Source organism: Pteropus vampyrus, unplaced genomic scaffold (assembly GCF_000151845.1).
Source record: "Pteropus vampyrus isolate Shadow unplaced genomic scaffold, Pvam_2.0 Scaffold23, whole genome shotgun sequence".
Lineage (NCBI taxonomy): Eukaryota > Metazoa > Chordata > Mammalia > Chiroptera > Pteropodidae > Pteropus > Pteropus vampyrus.
The window spans coordinates 5050895-5057073 of record NW_011888804.1 but is presented as its reverse complement, the minus strand read 5'-3'; the positions used below and the strand labels follow the sequence as shown (position 1 = coordinate 5057073).

Sequence of the window (6179 nt, the reverse complement as noted above, 5' to 3'; positions counted from 1 at the left end):
TCTTTCTACTATCTCCCTGGGCAAAGGGTACTTTGTCTTCTAACCCCTCCCACCCCAGTATTTAAAATAGTTCTAGAGTATTTGTGTCATCATATTGTATCTGGTCCTTTGTCTGCCTCCCCCAGTTAGAATGAAAACTCAGAGGGCAGCAATCAAGTACAATGGGGTTAAGAATGCCAACTCTGGGACGTGGTTCCATAGTGTAGCGGTTAGCACATCTACTTTACATGCAGAAGGTCCTGGGTTTGAGCCCCAGTGGAGCCACAGTCCATGGTCTACAGCCATGCCACCCTGAACAAGCCCGATGTCTGATCTTGGAAGCTAAGCAGGGTCGGGCCTGGTTAGTACTTGGATGGGAGACCACCTAGGAAGACCAGGTGCTGTAGGCATAAATAATAATAATAAAAAAAAAGAATGCCAACTCTGTGGTTGGACCACCAACGTGGCCTCGAGCAAGTTCCTTAATTTCTCTAAGCCTTGATTTCCTCATCTGTAAATGGGGTTAATAATGATGCTTACCCTACATAATCATTGCTAAAATCAAATGGGATCATGTAATTTAGCAAAGCATTTAGCATAATGCCTCGCTGTTATTATTATTAGTTTATCTCTACATTCCATGTCTAGCACTGTGATAGGCCATAGAAAATACCTAACACTTAATAAATATTAAATAATAGTTAATACTTCAAGAAATACTCACATAATAATAAGTATTCAATAATATTTTAATACCTAAAACTAGCAAGGGCAATAATTTGGGGCATTTATTTTAGCAGAAAATCTTTTGGTTCATATTAAAATTTATGCAATAACAGTCTAGAGAGCTGTTTTAAGAGCGTCGACTGTGGAGCCAGATTACCTGGGTTTGATTCTTGGTTCTGCCATTTCCTAGCTAAATCGTGTCTAGTCTCCTCTTTCCTTGTAGCTCCTAACGTGCTATGATTAAATAATCATCTGTGAAATTATTTCTTTAACATATAACACACTAGACTCTCCCCATCATGTCTCCAACATCTAGCCCCACTGGACACATAGCATGCCCTCAATACATATTGGATGAATTAATTAAATGATCACTTGATGGAGCTTCCAGCTGTGGGTTTCTAGGCTCCCACCCCAACCATCTGACCAGAATTAAGAACATGAACTTGATCCCAGGCGGAGGTTTCCAGACAGTAAAACACGTAGGCATAAAATCCACAGAGCCGCAGCTTTGCTCTCTGGTGCGGCTCCGGGGTCCCACAGATCCCACGTGTTTTGCACATGGAACCCCATTGACGTCACTGGGAATTCCACGGATGGAACAAATGAAGAGAGAGCAGTAGACGTTTGCAGCATGAAGGTGTCATAAAGCGGTGCTTTGTGACTGTGGGACCAGAACGCGCGCTCCGAAACGTGAAGGGCCAGGAGCGTGCTAACGGCTGGTGGTCTTTGGTTGCCCTTGGGTTGAGAATGTGCTGGGCCCAATTGGCCCCCCAACATTGGGAGCTTGGGTTGGTCCCTTAAGAGCAGCCTGGCCTTGCTTTCCATCCTGCCTCTCCTCCTGGGCTCTGGCCCCGGCCCCCCACTTCCCTCCCACCAGTCCCCAGACAAAAACAAAAGACCCATTACGAAGTTATTAGCTTCGTCTCGCATATCCTGCAGAGTGAGACAACTGCCAACCCCACTTCGACTTAAAATGTCTAACAGATTTGCCCACATCTAATTTCTGTCACTGTGTTTACAGTACGAGGAACCCAGAGAAGAAAGCCGGGGAGGAAAGTAGTAGGGTTGGAGTTGTGGAGGGACAGCGGGAGGGGGCAAAAAATAAATGCCAAACTCCTTCAAAGGGCGACATTCCTCCCCGCGGTTAGCAGGCACTTCCTCTTTCCCCAGCCATCCTGTAATCACGCTCCAGCGTTCACCAGAGGACTGTTTACATCCAACACCATTACCGGCAGAGGAGACAGGCGAAATTAAGGCCTCTGGTCTCTGTTCTCTGAGGCCCCATTACCTTTTCCCTCCCCTTTACCCCCTTTCATCAAACGCCTCCAATATATGAAGGGGTAAAAGCCTTTAATGGGATTTTGAAGATCTTAAAAGCCAGGCGGTTTGTTTAAAAAGGAAAAAGACCAAGAGTGAGAGGCCAAGCCTGGGCTCCCTGGGTCCGTTTCTTGAAAAAAAAGGGAGCAGACTTTGTTCTATTTTTTTCCCATCTGCCAAATCGAGTGTTGGGTTTGAGGTTTGTCTTGGATGGACAAGGAGACCACACAGGGCTGCCAACGGACAGCCTCTTCTCCAGCGATGCTGACACTTCCCACCCATGGCACTCCCCAGGCCTGCCACCTACCCTCCGGCACTCTCTTGGCGCTGTCTCCAAGGGCCGAACTGGCACCAACATCTCCATCATGGTTAGCCAAGCCTAACGGTGGCCGAAGGAACAAGAAGAAGGGGAGACAGCCGTCGAGGTCAAAGGAAATATTGCATGTTGGCAGTTTAAGGGAGTAGGTTTTGGTTTCTTCATTCCCCAAGGCTGGGAAAACCCCAGTCATACTTAGCCACAAAATCTGGTTGAGAGAGAGACCGGGTTTTCCAAAGCAATAGTTTTATGTGCTCTTCTCTTTCCATTTCATTGGGCCAGTTTGGCATGGCTGAACTGGCACGGGAAAGCTTGGAGCTTCGTTGGGCCATAGTTGCCGTGGGGAGCCATGTTGGGTTGAAGAGTGATTTATCAGTTACACTGCGTCTGAATGAGACATCGTGTTGAGCTGTGCTGTGTGGAAGACATTGTTGGATCTGTGTAATACAAGTGTGGAATACTGGTGTGTAAACTTGTGTTGCCATAGCATTATTTTGATCCCTGGCGCCATGTTGAGCTAAGGTCTTATTTCAAAGGACATGTTGGGGAGCAATGCTCTGTTTGTTCAGGGGTGTCTGATGTCGCACTGGAGTGTGGGGTTATCTTGTGAGACCATCAAGGGTTGGTTTTGTTAACCAATGGAACGGACTCTCCGGTATTAAAACCCAGCCTCTCCTCCTGCTGCTACCACGTGGCCTCTCTGCACAGAAGCTGAGGGCTTTCAGGAGATGTGAGACGAAAGTGTACCTCCTAAAAATCCCGAGGGAGATCTCGAGGTCATCAAAGCACAATTACCCAAATGGACAATTGGCTGAACACCAAGTCCAAGTGCCCGGGACTCTTCTGCCTCATGCACTTCAAAGCCATTTCCTAAACTCGCTGGGACTTGGGGTGGAAGTGAGAGCTGGAGGTGACAGAAAGTGACCTCTCCCACAATAGCACAGCTCTCTGCACATCAGCAGGCTCACTTTCCGCCCATGCCCAAAGTGACTGGCACAAAGCACCTCATTCTGGGGGGATCAAACATTCCTACGTGGCTTTTATAATGGAACCAAGTTGTCCCACCTCCAAAGAGGATAGTAACAATCATTACAATGGCAGCCACCATAATGGCAGGTTCACAATGGGCCCGACACCGGACTAAACCTTGCACGTGCCTCTTCTCATTATCTACTCACAACACCTCTGGTGTAGAGTGGTATTTTGGCTTTGTTTGACTGCTTCATTGAACAATTTGTTCAATGAATATTTTCAGAACTACTACGTTCCAGGCACTGTTCCTGGCACTGGGGATGCAGCAGTGAACAAAACAGATGAAAATCTCTGCTAGCCTGCAGGTTCCAATCTAGTAGAGGGAGAAACTGAATCTCAGAGGAGTTAAGCCTGCTGCACACAGCCACGCAGCTGTGAAGAGCAAAGCTCAGACTCAGTCCCACAATGGCCTGACTCCAAAGCCACAGTTGTACCAACTATACGTGTCCTACCTTTATAAAAGTCACTAATTTGCTCTTTCAGGATGCATTGACTTACTTTGGTCTTCTGTTTTTTTGTTTTCGTTTTTAATATCAGCTACTCAGTCATGGAGGTCTGTTGCTTGGTCATTGCCCATTTGATATAAACACAAATGACACAGTATATAACCTCTGTTTGCGAATCCAGAAAGAGAGGGCTGATGGGTAGGTAGGAAAGAGTAGAGGTTCAGGTCCTTGTTTGGTTACTGCTGGCATCTCTGAGCTCTGAGGGTCACTGCCAGCATGTGAGAAGGAACAAGAGTGAAATCCTGGCTGGCACAATCCACTCCCAGGCCAGAGAGGGCTGTTGTAATGGAAAATGCAGTTCTTTATTTCTAAACTAGGGGCAGTTTGCAGAGGAGGTTAAGGCTTCCCTTTTTTCTGGGACTGCAGAAGAGAAGAATGGGTTATAAAAAGAGCAAGGAATCCAAGCTTAAGAGACCAGGGTCCAAGTCCCCGTTGTACCTTTTCTGGAGCCTGGGCTGTCACTTGGCCTCTCTGAGACTCAGCTTCCTCATCAGTTAAATGAGAATGCTCTTAACACTTAAGTGACAGAGCTGTGACGAAGAACGTTGTGACAATATTTATGGAAATTGCTTTGCACATTATTAAGAGCTACATGAATATTAAATAGATAGATGCTAGATAGATAGATAGATAGATAGATAGATAGATAGATAGATAGATAGATAGATAGAAGAGATAGGTGGATGGATGGATGGATGGACATATGGATGGATAGGTAGATAGGTAGATAAATGGTTTCATTTTGGTAACCATTGTATCTCCGTTTTATAGTTAAATAAATAAATTGTTCAAGGAGGTAAACCAGCATTCCCATCATCACCAGACCAAACATAAATATAGAAACACTGAGATTCAAGTTTAGAATGGCCACTCTCCAAAACCCATGTTTTCCCCTCGACTTTGTCACCTCATTTGCCCGGAGAACTCCCTAAGTGAAAACCTACTCAACTGGATTTACATTTAAAGACCTAACCAGTCTTTAGGACCCATCTCCTCAAAATAAACAGACCCTCAACCTTCAGCCTCACCACTTACAGAATGGAGCTGGTTGCCTTAAGCGGAGACGATTGCCTTTCTGAGTGTCTTCCTAGAGTTAGGCAATGGATAAAGTGCCCCTCCTTCTGACCCTCCACCGCCTCCCGTCTCCTGGCCTTCCTCACACAAGGAGGGTTTCTATGTGTTGTGCAGGAAAATTGCTGATGGGGGCGCCCCTCGCTATACCTAGGCTCTGTATTCTAGTCTCCCTAAGTGAGAGACGACATTCTCAACAGGATCATGTTCCGGCATGTGTTGTTTAGACTCCATCTTCAAATTCTGGTTCTGTTCCCCATTCTTCCATTTGTCGAAAGGACTGTCATTCAGCACAGCTTGCTTCTCCCAGACTGTCTCCAGATTCAGACTCCTGGCTTTAGTGCTCAAAATCCTACCTCCTCTACTTAGTGTCTGAGTAACCTTGGAGAGGTCACCCAACTATTCCTTCATCCACCCAGCTGCCCATATCTACAAGTTCCTACAAGTTCCATCTTGAAGTTCCTGTCTCTTTATCTCAACATCTAAGTCCTATCAACCTAACCTCCCAAACATTCCTCAGATGCATTCGCTTCCCTCCCTTCCCACTGCCACCAGCTCTCCCAGTCTCTCATCCCTCTCTTGGATTTGGTCATGTGGCTTTCAGTCTTGCTCCCCACTCCATCTCTTCTCCTCATGCAGAAAGAGCAAACTTTTGAAATATGCATATCCCTTCATGCCTCCTCTCACCTCCCACCCAGAATCCTTCAGTGACTCCCTATTGCTATAAGGTAATGGGCCAAAGAGGTGAAGATGTCAGCTCTACAGTGTGGGTTTCTACCAACCTTATGACCTTGGCCAAATGGCTCGACTTCTTTGCACTTTGGTTTTGCAACGCGTAACAGCTCAGGGTTGCTGCAAAGGTTAAATGAGTTAATAAATAATGACTACTTGGAAACGTGTCTAATAAACAATAAAAACTCAATAAACATTACCTATTTTATCACCACCATCATTATCATTACTACTACTACTACTACTACTACTACTACTACTACTACTACTATTATTATTATTATTTGAATAAAGTCCAAAACACTTAGCATGGAATGTAGGGGCTGGCAAGATCTATTTTTTGCCTACCTGTCCAACCTTACATCTTGTCACACTCTTTACATTCTATGCATCAGCCATTCTGAACTTCTTTGGTCTTTAGATTCAACATAGGAACAAAGATTTATGCATAAAGATGGTCATCACACTGGTGTTTATAATAAGAGAGGTTTTTTTTT

At 45.4% G+C, this 6179-nt stretch overlaps 1 pseudogene; it reads left to right on the top strand.

Annotated features, from left to right (window-relative positions):
- Positions 1 to 273: 273 nt before the first annotated feature.
- On the top strand, positions 274 to 389 carry LOC111737022 (annotated as a pseudogene).
- Positions 390 to 6179: the final 5790 nt, after the last annotated feature.